This window comes from Triticum aestivum, chromosome 3D, assembly GCF_018294505.1.
Source record: "Triticum aestivum cultivar Chinese Spring chromosome 3D, IWGSC CS RefSeq v2.1, whole genome shotgun sequence".
In the NCBI taxonomy this organism is placed as follows: domain Eukaryota; kingdom Viridiplantae; phylum Streptophyta; class Magnoliopsida; order Poales; family Poaceae; genus Triticum; species Triticum aestivum.
In genome coordinates this window covers 427,093,783-427,114,024 of record NC_057802.1, presented here as the reverse complement: position 1 = coordinate 427,114,024, position 20,242 = coordinate 427,093,783, and positions in this window count along the sequence as shown.

Sequence of the window (20,242 nt, the reverse complement as noted above, 5' to 3'; positions counted from 1 at the left end):
AAAAAGATGTGTTTGATAAAAATACCTTTTGAATTTTTGGTATGTTATTATTTGAGGGGTCATGTAATTTTTATGTTATTTTTGAGTGCTCAGGTAATTTTTATGTAAACTGAAGGAAAAGGGAAAAAATAAACAAAAGGAAAAGCATGGGCCAGCCTAGCCATCTTGGAAACCTAACTTTATAAATAAAAAAATCAAAAAAATAAGAGGGCATTAAAAAATAAACAAATATAAGAGGGCATTAAACAAATAAACAAATATAAGAGGGCATTATAAATTAAAAAAATTAAAAAAATAGAAAGAAAATATAAGAGGGCATTATAAATTTCAAAGAAAATATAAGAGGGCATTATAAACAAATATAAGAGGGCATTAGAAATTTCAAAGAAATTTTGGAAAAAGAATATTTTACAATGCCCCCCTGAGGTATAGACCTATGTTTTGACCAGCCAGTCTAGAGGGCATTACAAATTAATAAAAAAAATCAAAAAAATATAAAACCTTGGAAATCTAGCTTTGTTTGTGCAAGATATCATGTGTGCCAAAATTGAGGTGATTTGGAGGTGGTCGAGAAAATGACCGCATTCCGGAGGGGGCATTTGGCCTAACTTAAGCCAGTTTTTTAACAAATGTGATTTTTTCCCACCACCTCCAAATCACCCTAACTTTCTTGAACATGGTGACCCACATGTGTCAATCATGCCTATGAAAGAAAATTTGGAAAAAGAATATTTTACAATGCCCCCCTAAGGTATAGATCGATGTTTTGACCAGTCAGTCTAGAGGGCATTATAAATTAATAAAAAATTCAAAAAAAAATATGAAACCTTGGAAACCTACCTTTGTTTGTGCAAGCGATCATGTGTGCCAAAGTTGAGGTGATTTGGAGGTGGTCGAAAAAATGACCGCATTCCGGAGGGGCCATTTGGTCTAACTTAAGCCAGTTTTTGAACAAATGTGATTTTTCCCACCACCTCCAAATCACCCAAACTTTCTTGAACATGGTGACCCACATGTGCCAATGATGCCTACGAATTCGTGCACACCTTGCCTGGGGGGCCACATTGGCCATGCTCACATGCTCCCAAAAGTTGGGGTCATCTCATGCATGCCCCCACATGCACCATGTACAAGCTGGACCATTCGGGTCTGCCGGAGGGCAAGTTTGAAAGAGGTTTTCCTTGTCGGACCCACCAAATGATCCCAAACTTTTTGCACACCCTACCATGACCATGGCATGCATGTGGGAGGAGAATTCATACACCACGGCCTCAATTTTGTTGAAATCCCATTAATATCCATGTGTATTACATGTAAGTGAGCATGTGTAAATTTATTAGATGACTTGAAGGTCAAAACATTAACTTATCATATATGCAAAAAATGTGTATTCAATGCAAGTGAGCATGTGTATAATTTAGTGTGTGTTTTGAAGATCAATACACATGGCAATATGCCAAAAAAAGTGTCCACCTACCAGAGCAGGAGAATTCATACTCCACAGCCTGCATACGACTAGGAACCCTGCCGTGCATGGGCCAGGATGCAGGCCCGTGGTGCAGAATATCTCTGCTGCTAGTAGGCCCCACGGGGCAGAGGGGACGAGAGTTAGGCAATGTACTGCCTGCAATTGATAGGAGCTTGGGAGGGGAGTCGCAGCCGGGTATATAAACCGGTGCGGCGCTCTCTCGCTTGGCGAGGTGGGACTAAACTCCCACCACCCAACGGTTGTGCGCTGCGATGTGCCCTGCGCGGCTCCGCCTTGGGCCCAATTCGGGCGGGCTGGCCCAGGGCAGCCTTACCCGCGCGCTGATCTGTTTGATATTCTCTTTGTTTTTCACTTCTTAACTCCAAAATTTCTTTTCTTGTTTATATTTCTAATATTTAAAATCAAATCTCTTTTTTCTATATTATTTCTAACAGTGTTTACTAAAATTAAAAAATTATGCCAAATTCTGTTGTGTTTTATTTCATTTGTTCGTTCTCTTTTGTATATTGATAATATTTACGAAATATAAACTAAAATGGTGTGTTTTATTTCAATTCTTCATTCTAATATTTCTTATCTTTATTATTTTTGAAATATTTTTAGTTTGTAAGATAAAATGTTCTGTTTTATTTCACTTCTTCATTCTAATATTTGTTCTCTTCTTTATATTTGAAATATTTTGAAAATGTAAGATAATATGTTATCTTTTATTTCACTTCTTCATTCTAATAGATCTTATCTTTTTTATATTTGAATTATTTTTTAAATGTAAGATAATATGTTGTCTTTTATTGCACTTATTCATTCAAATTTTTCTTCTGTTTTCTATATTCTCCTCTTTTCTTTGTTCTGACAGTTATAAATTTAAATAATGTATGATATAATGTTGTCTTTTATTTCACTTTTCATGGTTGTCTTTCCTAATTATAAATTTTCTTTTCTGTTTCATACTTGAAATATTATTAAATCAAATATAGTTGGGACAATCGCATGTATGCCTCCACTTGCACCATGTACTACAAGCAGGTTTTTCTTCTCGGTCTCACCAATTGATACCAAACTTTTATGCACACCCTACGATGAGCATAGCAAGCATGCCTGGCAACTACCGTTCATTTCCGACACTCTATGCATTTTGTAGGCGTTTTGCGGTGATAAAACCCTAGAACAGTGCCCTGACGTGACACAACGTGCGTATTGTGTCTGAATTCATGCACACCTTGCCTGGGGGCCACATTGGCCATGCCCTCGTGCTCCCAAAAAGTTGGGGTCATCTCATGCATGCCTCCACATGAACCATGTACAAGCCGGACCATTCGGGTCTGCCGGAGGGCAAGTTTGAAAGTGGTTTTCCTTGCCGGTCCCACCAAATGATCCCAAACTTTTTGCACACCCTACCATGACCATGGCATGCATGTGGGAGGAGAATTCATACACCACGGCCTCATTTTTTTTGAAATCCCATTAATATCCATGTGTATTACATGTAAGTGAGCATGTGTAAAATTTATTAGATGATTTGAAGGTGAAAACATTAACTTGTCATATATGCAAAAAAATGTGTATTGAATGCAAGTGAGCATGTGTATAATTTAGTGTGTGATTTGAAGATCAAAACACATGGCAAAATGCCAAAAAATGTGCCCACCTACCAGAGCAGGGGAATTCATACACCCCGGCCTGCATACGACTAGGAACCCAGCCGTTCATGGGCCAGGATGCAGGCCCGTGGTGCAGAATTTCTGCTGCTAGTAGGCCCCACGGGGCAGAGGGGACGAGAGTTAGGCAATGTACTGCCTGCATATGATAGGAGCTTGGGAGGGGAGTCGCAGCCGGGTATATAAACCGGTGCGGCGCTCTCTCGCTTGGCGAGGTGGGACTAAACTCCCACCACCCCACGGCTGTGCGCTGCGCTGTGCCCTGCACGGCTCTGCCTTGGGCCCAATTGGGGCGGGCTGGCCCAGGGCAGCCTTACCCGCGCACTGATCTGTTTTATATTTTCTTTGTTTTTCACTTCTTAACTCCAAAATTTCTTTTCTTGTTTATATTTCTAATATTTAAAATCAAATCTATTTTTTCTATATTATTTCTAACAGTGTTTACTAAAATTAAAAAAATATGCCAAATTCTGTTGTGTTTTATTTCATTTGTTCGTTCTCTTTTGTATATTGATAATATTTACGAAATATAAACTAAAATGGTGTGTTTTATTTCAATTCTTCATTCTAATATTTCTTATCTTTATTATTTTTGAAATATTTTTAGTTTGTAAGATAAAATGTTCTGTTTTATTTCACTTCTTCATTCTAATATTTGTTCTCTTCTTTATATTTGAAATATTTCCAAAATGTAAGATAATATGTTATCTTCTATTGCACTTCTTCATTCTGATAGATCTTATCTTTTTTACATTTGAATTATTTTTTAAATGTAAGATAATATGTTGTCCTTCCTAATTATAAATTTTATTTTCTGTTTGATACTTGAAATATTATTAAATCAAATCTAGTTGGGACAATCGCATGCATGCCTCCACATGCACCATGTACTAGAAGCAGGTTTATCTTCTCGGTCTCACCAATTGAGACCAAACTGTATGCACACCCTAGGATGACCATGGCAAGCATGCATGGCGAGTATCGTTCATTTCCGTCACTCGATGCATTTTCTAGGGTTTTTCCGGCGACAAAACCCTACAACACTGCCCCCACGTGACGCAACGTGCGTTTTGTGTCCGAATTCGTGCACACCTTGCCTGGGGGACCACATTGGCCAAGCCCACATGGTCCCAAAAGTTGGGGTCATCTCATGCATGCTTCCACATGCACCATGTACAAGCAGGACCATTCGGGTCTGCCGGAGGGCAGGTCTGAAAGTGGTTTTCCTTGACGGTCCCACCAAATGATCCCAAACTTTATGCATACCCTAGGATGACCATGGCATGCATGCATGACAAGTATCGTTCATTTCCGACACTCGATGCATTTTCTAGGGTTTTTCCGGCGACAAAACCCTACAACACTGCCCCCACGTGACGCAACGTGCGTTTTGTGTCCGAATTCGTGCACACCTTGCCTGGGGGACCACATTGGCCAAGCCCACATGGTCCCAAAAGTTGGGGTCATCTCATGCATGCTTCCACATGCACCATGTACAAGCAGGACCATTCGGGTCTGCCGGAGGGCAGGTCTGAAAGTGGTTTTCCTTGACGGTCCCACCAAATGATCCCAAACTTTATGCATACCCTAGGATGACCATGGCATGCATGCATGACAAGTATCGTTCATTTCCGACACTCGATGCATTTTCTAGGGTTTTTCCGGCGACAAAACCCTACAACACTGCCCCCACGTGACGCAACGTGCGTTTTGTGTCCGAATTTGTGCACACCTTCCCTGGGGGACCACATTGGCCATGCCCACATGGTCCCAAAAGTTGGGGTCATCTCATGCATGCCTCCACATGCACCATGTACAAGCAGGACCATTCGGGTCTGCCGGAGGGCAGGTCTGAAAGTGGTTTTCCTTGCCGGTCCCACCAATTAGGAAGTCATAAATAGGACAACATTTAATCATACATATTTGAAATGAAATTGAAAACAATGAGAAGAAGTGATATGGAATTATGAAACATGAACAAAAAAATAGGAATAAGAAGGAGAAAACATAAAATAACAGGAAAACCAAATTAAAAGGGAAAGAGGAACAATACATTTGAATGTATAATATTGTAGAAATGATAGAGATACTATAAATATTGTTGAACATATACAAGTATACAATAACTAATAGGTGTCACAAAGAGTTTTTTTAGGGAAGAACCAATGATATTTATTTTGAGGGAAGAAACAATGCAGGTAGGTGGGCCGGCCCAGACCGCAAATAACTGTCGGATCCATATTGTTGGGGCCCACAACGCTGCGCTTTCCATGCACGTCGATCACACGCACGTCGATCACGGGAGTAGTTGCCGTTCTGTTACACAATTCTGGGATCGTGCTAATCCATATGTTCCTAATCCCTACGATTGAGGAGCACGTTCAGCCTCGCTTCAACGGAGGAAAATATAGATCGCGAGATTGGCCACAGGGAAGTTACGACGACCTAGGAGTCGACCTCGTATATAATCTCCTCCTCCTCGCACATGTCGTCGACTAGATCGCCTCCTGCCGGCGAGTCGTCGACAGCTCCGTCCGCCGCATCCCACACGCCACAAAAACCCCGAGAAGATCAAGGTCGTCCGCACGTGCAGGCCGACCTCGACGAACTACGTCGACAACGCATCGCCGACTTCTTTCATCTTCGTCGACCGATCAAGTAAATTGTCCTCCTTACCTCGCGCCTTCATAGCAAGCTACTTCCTCCGTCTCGTTGCTTTGATGGACTTAGGTTTACCACATATTTTCAACTAGTATCAACTCGACTAGATGCGTTCTGACCAGATGGCGTAGATGAAAACAATCTTTGGTTCTTTCATAGCATGGTAGAATAAGATGTTGTTTCTCGAGAAGCATGATGCAATAGATTTTTTGTCACATGATCCAATTATATTTTTGTCACACGATCCAATTATATTGTTGTGCACATAGAACATTAAAGAGTTATTAGCATTAGATGTTGATGAACCTCAAATAGGTACCATTGCTATAGACTCTAGTTATTTACAGCTGATCAATTTGTCACCCTGTTAATAAGACAACCAGACGAATTAGTAACAGTTTACCATATTAAATTTATTGATTATATAATTTATCTGATACTCAAAGAACTTGATCAGATGCAAGTAAATTCAATTACCAATTGTAGTTATTTTTTTATTGCCTCATGTCAGCACACACTTGGCTGCATGTTGCAGTATACATGGTGCTAGTTTTGTATTTGCATTAGTGTTATTTTGCATTAGTGTTAGCTACTGCCAGAAAGTTTTATATTTTTGCATGTCTATTGTTATTTTTGCTTTAGTGTTCGCTAATGTCACGAAGTTATATATTTTCTTTCAACAGGATGGACGAGCTGAATGGAGAAATAGTATGCGCCGTTGAGAAATGGTGCAAGCTTGTTGCAGCTCTATCGAGCGGTCAACGCGCTAGAGTGGCTGATACAACATTGCGCAGCATGCTGCAGATACCATCTATTAAGATGCGTACCCTACTGATTAGGTATATGATTGAGAATTTTCAGGCCAGCACGGCCAGATTCATTATACAAGAGCAGGTTGGGGAGGTGACTCTCGGTGCGGTCGACGTCGAGTGCATCTTTAACCTCGAGAACCAAGGACTGTCCGCTTCGGACATTCTGACTGAAGAAGGCGAGGACATCAAGGAGCGGGTGCCGCCACAATTTCTCAGTAAGACATCAGAAAACATAGTGATAGATAATCTCATTGAGGACATAATTAAAAGTAAAGCCACCGACGACGATTTCCTTCGGAAAGTAGTCCTTGTCCTGTTAGGAACAATTATTGCTCCCATGTCGAGCAAGATTGTGCCAAAGCAGTACTACGCTTTGGTCGATGATGTGAAACGTATTTCAAAGATTAACTGGAATGCCTTCACCATGCGTGTTCTCCTTGATTGCCTTCGCATAGTGAAGAAAGGCAAACACCTCCGCCAATGGCCGAAAGGCAATTTGGCTCTCTTGCAGGTACACATATGAGACCTGTTGCATAATGTCAATTATCATATCATTGCAATTTTATGTGATGTATTGTACTAACTCTAAATCCTTATATTTTTTGTAGTACTTGTACTGGGAGAAGGTGCAACCGGTCGAAGGCGAATGCGCCTATAATCCCAACTTGTCCATACAACCTCTTATGAGGAACTGGACCGAAGGTGCAGCCACTAGGAGAGATCGGTTCGACTATGACAATGGGCGCGGCCGTGGTAACGTCAGGGTAAGTCATTGTGTTCCGTCTTTCTTAAATGTTTTGTAACTTAATAATATTTATTTTTTATTCATCACATGTACTTCAATATCGCATGCAGATCGAAAATAATATCACCCAGGAGTATAGGGCTCAGGAGCCCAACATCCCAAATAATGCGCCTACCATGAAGCCAAAAACCAAGCCTGCAAATGGAAACGCAAAGAAGTCGACGACAGCCCCAATGTCGGAAGATTTGATGGAGCTTCTAATGAAGCGGTGCATGGACTTCATACACACCCAGATGAGGCAAATCCCTGATCAAGTTGCTGAGGTGTCACACCCAAACTTTATAGTTTACAGTATGTTTGCTGTTTTAAACCATGCTAGAATTACTAAATTTATATTTCTATTGCAGAGGTTGTTGGAGAAGTTGAACAAATCAGGTGTCATGTACAAGCCGGCTGCTGCCGTGCCATCCGCGGACAATGATGTGGATGAAGAACTGGATTCGTTCGAGAACGGTCCATATGAAAAGAAGGAATTCGTGTACAAGGATGACATAGAATCACACGGAGAGCCTGTCATTGACATGACGCAGCCTGATGAAGTGGTTCCCAACCATAAAACCGTACCTGAGGTATTATGTATATATATTTCTGTCTATAATTTTCTCCTTTAATTTATTTACGTGCTGAAATGTTCACACGATTTTGTTTGCCAAACAGAAAACCCCACCGAAGATGAATGGACACAAGGAAGCTTCACCTATTAGGCGTAATGATGAATGTGGCGCTACACCCGAAAACCCTTGGGTCGTTGGTACTTCTAGTCCATCTTCTGTCAGCAAGTTCATGGCTAAGGCGAATGGAAAAAAGGGTGCAACAATCGATAAGGATGAGGAAGTTATGTCCGGTAAGCGCAAGAGGACCGTTCCTAAGAAATTTGAATCCCCCTACGCACTTGACAAGCCCAGCAGGCGTCCCAACCGTGGTCAGAAACCCTCCGGTACTTCTACTGCTACTAGAGGTATCGTAACTAACTTTCTTATTTTGTTATATGCTACGAATGCATATGATCACCATTGTTGACGTTCATATTATTTCATGCAGCTCTGTTTTCTGAAAATCATGAGCCGGAGGTTGTGGCAGATGAGTTGACGCCGGAAATAATTGATGCAGCTGTTTCATTTGTCGAGTTAGCTGCTAGCACCGAGAAAAATAAGGGGAAGAAAGTTTACTACAGTGAAGGGCGTGGCATATCTCTGACTTCCGAAAGGATTCGACCGGTACTAACTCACAGATGGCTGTCGGACGATGTAAGTACTACTTGCATGTCCTGTTATTAAAATTCTCAATAATCTATGTCTCAACTTTCAACATGTAATGCCCTGATATTCTATGAAGGTAATTGATGCTTATATGGGACATTTGGAGCTGCGCGTTGGTCATGATCGTTACCTCTGTCCAGCGTGGAGGTCCAAATTCCTTGTAGATCGTGCTATCGCACGAGACGATCCATTGCCGTCGAGCTGCAACATGGATAGTGCTCTGTCCAAAGCTGGAGCAGTTAATAGAGTCACGAAAGAGTATACTGTGCGTGATAAGGTACGTTATGTTTGTAATTCTTCACTACAGGACATTTCATCAAGTATTTCGTTTGATCCACAATGGTTTTTTGCACTGTAGACGTATATCGCGTTGAATATCGACAATGCCCACTGGATGACCGTGGTCATGCACTTGATCAAGCAAGAATTCCAAGTTCTCGATTCGCTCTATCCTCTGGACCTGACAGAAAAGACTGTGAAAGCACTGGTAATATAACCAACATTTGTACCATTGGTCTTACATGTTGTTTATGATTATTCTTTAACACTATCCTCTTTATAGCGAATGGCTATAGCACACGATATGCACCTAGCAAATCTTATTACACCAGGGAAATATCCGGACGTAAGTAAGTGGCCTATCAAGGAGTATGACATGCCCCAGCAAGAGGATGGGTGAGTTAATAGGACATCATGCACATTCAAACAACAACACACATGTTCGTATTGCCCACCGCTAATGTTTGCATATGTACCAGGAACTCTTGTGGCCTTTTTGTCACAGAATGTCTAGAACATTGGGACGGGGACCGAATGACCCGCGATTTTTCACAGGTATGCTGTTATTTACGTTTGTAGACTAGCATGGTCGTGTAGCAACTTCGGTTCATGTAACCTTTATGTCATTTTTTGCAGGCCACCGTTGACGCAAGGAGAAGACGTTTCGTCGCGGAGTTGATTATGTCACCTTCGAACACGATGGAGTGTGTGAAGAACAAAATTCGCGAAATCGCAAGGAAAAGGCGCGCCTGAAGAATTCATGCGGCATGCAAGATTGAAGTTTTAGTGGTTTGGATTTAGTCCGGTCGAAGGTTTCGACGGCATGATTATCTTAGGGGTTCTATCATTTTTATGTAATAAATAGGGCATCTCGAATATTGTGACACATACATGTGTATGTGTCTGTCAGACAATTCGCTCGTATCAGACAATTCGGTCATACAATTCGCTCGGAGAAGACAATTTGGTCGTACCAATAAAGTTTTGGCTTCACTTATCAATTGTTCTTGCTTAATATTTTTCTCGTTCTCCAATTTTTATAATTGTATTTTTCACGGCTTCACTTATCAAGTGTTCTTGCTTAATATTTTTCTCGTTCTCCAATTTTTTATAATAGTCTATTTTTCTCTTCAACTGCTCTCGTAAGTTTCATATTAAAATTTTCACAATCTTTACTTTTTTTAAAACTCTACCAAGCTTAGCCTTCTGCCTTAGCTATCTGCATGTCATCATCTTGCATAATCTCCTGGTAATTCCCCCTCATCACATGATTATGAAAAGTAGTCATGGTAGATAAGTAAATATATCGAGCCAAAATGTAATATTACACTGATCAAAATTAGTCATGTCAGCTCGTTGGCTCTATCGCGTGTTATCAGGCATCATGTTTTTCTATTTTGTTTTACAAACCCGTCGTTTTTTTATTATATGTATAATTAACTTTTTCTGTACTCACCATGATGCCAGGCACGGCCCATCTAACCACGTGAGGGGCCCCACAGGCGGGCTATCGTGCCGGCAGCGCTACACCAGCCCATTTTGCCAGGTTCACATCGATCTTTCCCCTTTTCTCGTTTCCCTTTCCAAATCCCTAGCCCTCTCTCTCCATTTGCGCCTCCAAATCTCGACGGCGAAAGCATGACAGCGAGCTGGGCGTCGGGCGGCGGCGGCGAGAAGAGCGGTGGCGACCGCAAGTTAGGTCGAACCCTGGGTCCTGCAAGCAGGTGGGGCGGATTCAGTGGCACAGGAGGCAGCGGCGGCGGATCGAGTGGAACAGGGGACGGGGGTTTCGTGGGCGGCGGCGGGCCGGGAGAACCCACGGCTAGGGTTTCTTCAGTGCTACACTTTGGTGGCAAAAAGGTAAGTTCTTTACCGTTGTTCTTTACATCCCAGCATTATCGCCCACAATTCATCACCTGTGGCCATGACAAGCTCCATCTATGTGGTCATCAGGAAACTCCTGGTGGCCGTGTCTGCATAGATGCAGACAATTTTGGCAGCGCACTCGGGGGATGTGTGTTTGAGGTTAGTCTACTGAGCATGATCTTCAAACTAGTACTGCTATTGCGGTCAAGCTGCAAAAAAGTTCAGTGTTTAACGCTTGCAGTGACAAGTTCAGTTATAAAATGACTTGAATTGCTCATGATTTATTTAGGATGATATCACTTCTGAGTATGTTGAATGGGTTGATGGGGAGTGGGATAGCAAAGCAAAGTCAGTCATTAAGTATCTTGCCATGAAGAACAAGAAACTGGAGACTAAGATTACAGAATATGAAGCTGAAATTAAAAGGAATGAGAAAGAAAAGAGGGCAATGGTTAAGATGCACAAGGAAATATTGCTCTATAGGGATAGGATTTTAGGATTTGGAGGTCTTCTGTATCTTGGCCTGCTTGCCATTATGATTGCTGTCATAGTTAGCAAGTAGATTGTTCATAAAGTTATTGACATCATTGTAATTGACATGATGAAATGCTGCTGAATTATTTGCTATTCAGTTTATGGGCAAAGTGTAACAGAGATTGCAGCATAAATAACATGGGGCCATCATGATTGGTAGACAATGCACTTTTGGCATGTTCTATATTTGGCAGACAATGCACTTTTGGCATGTTCTATATTTGGCAGACAATGCACTTTTGGCATGTTCTATATTTGGTATGTGATGCACATGGGCACATCACCTAGCAACACTACTGATTTATGCAGCAGCCCAGTTCATTGTCTTGTTGCAACATAGGAGCAACATCTAGCAGCTTCCTCCTCCTTTGATGCAACACTGAAGCAAAGCAACAGTACATATTCAATATTCAGAAATTTAACTGAACTTGACACTTAGGGTGAGCAGTAGATATTCAGTTCTTCAGCCACAAAGAACCCGATCAAACCGTACCGATTGCATAACTTATATGCTTACATATAAAAGCATACCTAACCAACATCAAACCCAAAATAATGTTAACTTATATGCTGAAACATATAACAGCATACCTAACTTAAGATAACCAGCAGCTTCCTCCTCCTTCAGCAACTGTGCCCATCTTCACTTCTTCAGAAATTTGAGGCGGCGTGAGCGGCGCACCACACACGGAGAAGCCTTCTTCTTGACCGCCGTTCTGTTCGACAGCTGCGCCACCTGATCCTGAGCCACCTCCTCTTCTTCCACCTTCACTATGTCAGGGAGGAGGGGAAGGAGCTCGACGTCGATGGGCATTGTCTTGCCACCCTCGACGGCGACCGGCGCTACCATCTGCACAGCGTCCTCCTCGCCCTCCTCATGGTCATCAGGGATGACCAGTACCTCCTCCACGTCGTCCTCCACGACGTCAGAGCCCAACGGCAGCACTGGCTTCGGCACGTGGCGGACCTGGTAGTCCGGGCTGACGGGCGCAGGGAGAGCGAGCTCGACGTCGACGCGCTCCGCCCTCGACGCGACGCGTGCTGAATCTGGCCGCAGCGTCATGGTGGTGGAGCGGTACATCCACCACCTTGCGCGCTGAACAGGGGAGTCGCTCAGCGTGGCCTCTCGCATTGCCCACACGAGGAGGACAGCCGGCGGGACGCCGCGGCCGTAGGGGAAGGCGCGCTTCCTCTCGGCGTCGGTGAGGACTTTGACGAGGCCACGCGCGTGGTTGACCAACATCTCCGTGCTGGGGAACCAGCCGCACACCTCCGTCAACTGCGCGCGCCACCCCTCGTCATCGCCGGCGAGGTCCATCATCGCTCTCTGCCAGCCGAGGCTTCTCTCCATGGAGGCGGCTGCAGCGGTCGCCGGCGAGGGTTTTCTCGATCTACTGTAGGTGGGGATAAGAGGGGAGTTCGAACCGGCGCCCGTGGGAGGTGGGTGAGTGTGTGGTGGGGAGGAGAGTGGTACAGTTACTTATTTAATGGCATTTAGGACGTGGGTAGGGGAAATGTACAATATTCTTTCTACCTCCCGCCCCGGTCATAACACAGTAAAGAATTTTTTTGATTTTTGTTTAGAGGGAAACATCTTACTTTATTTAAACAAAGACTGGGATCTCGTCTGCTAATACACTAAGGATACAATCAGGGGGCGAAAGCCTCCAAACCAAAGAAACACAATCGCCTACAGCTACCTTAGCCAAAGTATGAGCCGGCCGATTAACACAGTAAATAATTGAAGCAAGTGTTCTACTCTTGTTCCTTCTCCACTTTTCTGCACATGATAAAAGACAAGCTAAGTTAATGAATGATACAAAATTTAATAATCCACAATGCATACAAACACTTACTTCTGATTTAGTTTGCATTTCTTGCTACGTCTAGTGTGTCCTACCAATTTGCAAGCGCCGCACCGGGTTTTCAACTCATCAAAAGAGAGTGGTCTACCATTTTTCGAGACAGGGCGGCTCTCATCTACCTTTGTTGCACCTTTGCTTGACACTTTCATAGGATCTTTAACCTCAATCATGTTGCCTTCACCATCGTCCACATATTCAACTGCACACTTACTGATGTCATTTGTTTGCTTCAACAAATTTTCCTGTAGCAGATCATACTCATGACTCTTAGCTATCACAGCCTTCAAACTCTCCTGTAACTGATCCCACAAAGCAGGGTGTTTGCATGCCGCATGCATAGCTTCAGACGCTAACACACTGACCTGGCTATATTTCATTCTTTCCCCGGCCCCAGTCCAACCAAATCCCAACAGATCGCTTGTGCGCCTCGCGGGCAGTCCCAACCTTGCTTCTTTCGTGAACCGAACAAGAACTAAACACTTTGGTATTTCAGATATGTTCAAGTGCTTCAGTACATGGAATATGTGCTTGCAAGGTAGACCCTTTCGAATCATTCTTCTGCAGCTGCACCTTATAGTTTCTGCGGAATTTACTGGTGTATACTCCACCCAAAAACGGCGCTTCCGGTTATTCTTCCAGGCCACGATGTACTGCTGTGATCCGTCTCCCAGCTTAATTTCTACAATCTCCATGCCGTCAATTTTTCTAAGATCATCTTGCAACATATAGAAGTTTGCTGGAGTGAAGACGTGAGAAGCAGCTATCTCAAGTTCCCTCGAGCTAGTAACTGGCACCGGTAAACTCTGTGAGGCCGTGCAGTCATCTCGCGCCTCGTTTTCACGGATACGCACAACGGCGTTCTCATAGTGCAAAATCATATCCACCAGGGTCATTTCACCGTCTAGGTGGAGGTGAAGGCATGAGTTCAGGCTTTCACTCCGCTGGTTGCTTTTCATGCCAAGCCAAAACCCCTCTGTTAGATAAGCCGCGGCCCACAGTCTCCTCTTCTTATACATCCGCCTCAACCATGTTACAGTTTTTTCCGACTGCCATCTTTTGGAAAATGCGTGCCATCTCTCCTCAAACGTGGCCGTGGACGTGCTGTAGTACAGAAGAGTTCGGAACTCCTTCAAGGACTTGTGACTGAGGTGAATCTTCATATTTTTCTCTATGTGCCACGTACATATACGGTGCCACACGTCTGGCAAGACTTCGCGAATTGCCTTGATCATCGCAGCGTCGGCGTCTGTGATAACACTCTTAGGCATCTTTTGACACATGGACCTCAAAAAAGTCTGCAGAAGCCACACGTATGTCTCCTCGGTCTCGTCCGAAACTATGGCACAACCAAAAACAGTGGTCTTCCGGTGATTGTTAAGACCAACAAAAGGTATGAATGGCATACCATAGCGGTTCATCTTGTACGTGCTGTCAAATACAAGCACGTCGCCGAAGTCCTCATAGTCATGACGAGACTGGGAGTCGCACCAGAACATCCTATTCAAATGTCCTTCCTTATCTAGCTTGTACTCGAAAAAGAAGCTAGGATCCCTCTGTTTCCTACTGGCCATGATGCCTATGGCTGTGGCAGCATCACCTTTTGAAAGCAGCTTCCTCTTCTCCTTGGCGCAAAGGTTGTATATTTCACGCCTGGTAAAACCAACACCGCCGTACCATACATGTTTGCTGATGAAGCAATCCATCATGTCGTGAATTCTAATCCCTGCAGCTCCCATGGACATTATCTCATGCTTCTGGTACTCTTTGATTTTTCTGTGGGACCAAAGAAAAGGTACCTCGTCCGGTCCTGCCAACATATGGCTATGCTTGTCCTCAAAACTTTCAACATACCAAACCCCACGCTTTTGGTCAAGCTTGACGGTCAGGTGCGCTTCGCAAAAGCAGCGTGTCTCGGCTCTGAGCCTACGGCTGTGTCCTTCCTCGGTTAGCAACTTGCTGTCACGTTTCCCTTGTCTCGAACAAACAAACCGCCTATAACGCATATGACGTGACTCCGTTTTGCTATACCTGACCTTATTCTTTCTAATGCTGAAACCATTATCTCTAGCATAGCTGTTGTAGAAATCATACGCAGCATCGTGAGACGTAAAGGTCATTTCCATTATCTGCATGAACATATCCCTCTTATCATCTGCACTGGCAGTATCTTGGACATTCTTTGCCCCATCATCTTGTGTCACCTACACAATCAAACCACAGCCATGAAAACAGTTTTCTATGGTTTAACATTACTTACTTCCATAGAACATTGATTACACACATACCTCACTCATGATGACCGACGACTCGGACTCCCCAGAATCAGGTGCATCTAATGATTCGTCGTTAAGGCCTGTCTCCGCGTCGGATTCACCGTAATAGTCGTACGCATTATGACATTCGGAAATGAACTGAAAAATACAACACAAATACATAATTACTTATCATATAATATTCCAGAAGAAATTCAATTTGCATGCCAACAAAAATTTTCACTTACGTACCTGACTAATGTAATCTTCATTCGAGAGCTCCGAGTTGTTTTCCTGATCATCATCAAGCTCATCGATCTATAAATTTTCAACACAAAGATTTAATGTTGTCGGATGCCACCAAAAAATTACAACATGACAATGCCACTCACATTAAGATCGTCCCATTCGTTCCCATTCTCTGACCGATCTTCACGATCTGAATTTTCATCATCTGACCAATCTTCTATCCAGTCTTTCATCAGTTCTCCAAACTCCATGTCTACCATGATATCAGTTAACTCCTCGTCCGCCATTTCCTACAACCAATAATATGTATCATCACATGTGCAAACATTATCAATGATGAAATATACAACACATAGCACACGATCACGGATGTTATGTAAACAACCGCAACCGAGGCCGTTCAGATCTGCCAAACTTAGTAAGGAAGATGGCCACGGCACCCGTCGTGATCACTTTCAATCGCGAGGAACTGCACGATCTCAAAACCTAGCTAGATCTGTGATTACCTCTGCCGCCGGATACCTAGGTTAGCCGCCACATCAAATAACGATACTGATGGTGCGCACAGGCGTCGGCAACCGACGCTACGTGAACCCAGATCACGAGGAGCAGCACTACCGGAACAAGATCCACGATCGCATGCGCCGCCGGGTAGCTAGGTTACCCGCCCCGCTAGGTTAACCACTACCACTGGCGCGGCGGCAGTTCGTTCGATGTTGCCGCGAGCGAGACTAGAGGGGGGACGCGGGATGCGGTACCTGTGCGCGCTCGTTGGAGATTCACGACGTTGTCGCGCCCGCTGTCTGACGAGATCGCCGGCGACGAGATAGCCGCCGCTGGAGATCTACTACGTGACTTATGGAGCTGCGTCAATGCTCGCGAGATTGATGGAGCTGCTCGAGTGAATGATTGGATTCGGCAGGTCTTACGTGGACGTGGGGTCGTGTGATGTTTTTTTTCGGACCAGGGTACTGTACGTATACGGTCTGGGTTATACAGGGCTAGACAGGGCTTGGATCTGGGCTACGGCGGGCCAGGAAAAAAACAAACTCGCGGGGACAAAAATACCCCCCCGAAATTAGGTTAGGGGGGAGCACCGGAGCAGGGCTCGGCTAGGCATTACAAGAATAGCATGACTCATCTCAACACCGGAGTTGCTGGCACGCTGTAAGAACATTCGGTGTCCATCTTAATCATTCCATGCACCTTCATAACATAAAATCAATCAGGCACTCACCATATTCTCTGGTTTTAGTGGTTATCTCGCACCCGAGTACGCCATGACAGGACACCTGACGGAAAAGGTTGACGTTTTCGCATTCAGTGTCGTGGCACTGGAGATCATCGCAGGACGCCGGAACTTCGATGACAGCCTCGAGGAAGATGTGGTGTAAAAAACGCTCTTATATTATAAGACGAAGGGAGTATTTTTTTGGATGTGTAAGCTTTTCAAGACCTCAGAATAAATCATCTACATCACTCTCTTTGTACTGGAAAAATAACCTTACCACAACTGGCAGGCCTGGCATCTGCACGAGAGCCAACGGACACTTGAACTATTAGACAGTGAACTTGCCGAATTTGACAAGGAAGAGGCTGCGATACTTATCAATATTGCTCTTCTTTGCACCATGGGCCTACCCCAGCGACGCCCACCGATGTCCAAGGTCGTGTCCATGCTCACGGAAGACAACGAGGTGACTGACGTGGACACGACCATGAGGCCCAGCTACGTCCCTGAATGGCAGCTCAGGAGCTTCGGCAGCAGCTACGTATCAGGGTCAGGGTCGTCGGCTCAGCAGTCCTCAGGCAGCCAAGTCAGCGTGCCGTCCAGCTCGAGCAACAAACACGGGATCCACCGGGACACCTCGCCGCTGGCTGGCAAATTTGACAATTTGACCTATAATCGAAAGCAAATCACAGAATGAACTGGTTCCGAAACTATTTCACACCCCTGACCCTTTTGTGTAGCGCCCGCCACGCCGGCGCCATACCCTACGGTGCAGTGCCTAGCTCCGGGGCGTTGCACCACTGTCCACCGTGGCAGCCCACGGGCCCGCACCCAGCCGTGCAACGCCTCCGAGCTAGGCGCTGCATCTGTAATGTGCAGCGCCTAGCCGCTAGGCGCTGCACTGTGACTTATATGCTAGGCGCTGCATCGGTATTGAATGTGCCTATTGAGAAAGTCTTGACCCCCGGGATCAAGTTTTTTGTGTGCGAGCAATTTGTTGTACAAAGTGGCGAAGCGCTTATCGGAGAAAGCGAGACAACAATCTTGAAGATCATCGGCCAACTCCTTAAGGCCACATGCCCTATAGAAGTTCGAACAAAAGTGCCTCATGCACCATCGATGGTGCAACGGAGCATGCCCGGGAATGTCAATCTCCACGGCGTTAAGAATTCCTTGATTCCGATCCGATATGACACAAATTTCCCTTTGAGCGGGTAACACCTTCGTCCTCAAAAGATGCAGAAACCACTCCCAGTTGTCATTGTTTTCCACCTCAACCAAAGCAAATGCCAATGGCAACACCCGGTTATTGGCATCACTTGCTATCGCAACCAACAAGGTGCCCTTGTATTGTCCGGTCAAGAACGTGCCATCAATTGCGATGACCGGCCTACAATGTTCGAAAGCCCTCACACATTGCTCGAACGCCCAAAAAGCACGGCCAAATACTCTGACTTTCCTTCCTTCATGAACCGTTGTTTGGTGCCCATGAGGCTCGACCACATGAACCATGCCCGGGTTTGTCGCGGCCATGGCTAACAACAACCTAGGGATTCGATTGTATGCTTCCTCCCATGTATCATACAACATCTTAAATGCGGCTTGTTTCACCTTCCATGCCTTGCCGTATTTCACTTGGTAATGAAAGATGGCTTTCACAAGGTCAATGACATGTTGGACGCTCATTGTTGGAAGTGTGGATATTGAGTTCGAGAGCCTGTAAGCGATGAACTCGGACGTGAGTTGTTTGTGGTCTTGGGACACAATCTTGCCATCCACCCTTTTGCCTTGGCACATGTGAGTTGGCACACAACTCACTACATGCCAAGTAGGACCTCCTTTCCATGGTCTTGCACGCACAATCCACGGACAACCGCCACGGCGTCTTGCCACTCCTTGTTGGACCTCCTTTCCACGACCTCTACCACCACCACGGCCTCTTTTAAGTCCAAGTTGGACCTCCTTTTCATCTTCACATGCACATGCAACCGTGTAGCGCACATTGACGTCCGAGTGCACCACCTTGTGTGGACGATAATGCGTAACCGAGTAGTTGTCGAGCCACATCTTCAAATCCAACAAGCTGTCGAACTTAGAACCTTTAGCAATCCGGTTCTGGTCGTCTACCAAATCACGGTGAGAGCTTGGCCTAAACCCAAGAGCTACACATTGGCCACCATCTACCACGGCTTCATCCGCGAGACTAACATCCTTGAACAATGTAGTCCGATGATCCCGACCAAATACCTTCTCGAAAGCTTCGGCCTCCTTCACCGTGAACCCCTCCGCATCAACTTGTTCATCGGGACCATCGTCATCCGAGTCCGATGCATATGCACGGGAAAAGGGATGGAATGGTCCATTGTCTCTTGCAAATGATATTTGTCGAGATCACCCACATTGTTGTCATGGAGATCAACTTCATTGTCATCGTCCGCATACTCATCGTTGTCCTCTTGCAACGATTCATCTTGGTTGTTTCTACACGGGCTCAATGTTGGCCTCACTTCTTGGGTCAAAAGAGGTTCAACAATTTCATCTTGCTTCAAGGGTGGGGGGCTACTAGCAACCAAAGGGGAGGGGTTCCGGTTCAAGTCCAAATGCAAACTTGACTCAACCTTCTTCGTTGCAAATAACTCAAGAGCCTTGTCTAGTGATTCGGCCACCGTCTCCTTGTATGCAACCCAACGTTGCTCCGAGTTTACACGCATTGTCTTCCAACGGATGTGCATTCCAAAACCAACATTATGCCTTCCCTCCAACTCAATGATATCACTAGGGTCCATCCAATTCAAATCTTTCCTAACTTGTTGCAAGAGCTCCGCATAGCTAGGACTACTGTCAAACACAATGTCAAGCTCATCCGGGTCCGGTTCTTTATTGCCTTTCAAAAAGGTGTCTTTGTCCCCATGATGAACAAACACACATGTTCTTCCCATCCCTATAAGCAATGAACACAAGGTAACATTGCTTCCATGAGTACTAATCCATGGATTAACACCGAATACAAACCCTAATATATATATAAAACAACAACCCTAACCCTAACCCTAAACCTAACCCTAGCCCTAAACCTAAACCTAGCACCAACATAAGAACACCCATAAGAATAACCCTAGCATACTAACAAAACCTAATCATAGAAATTGGCAAACAAACATCTCACATCTCCATGCAAATCTCTAGATCCAAACTAAACTAGGGTTTCCCCAAACTACCAACAAATGAGCAATGGGAGAACTTTACTTCGATCAAAACAAGGGGATCGGAGATTATTACCTT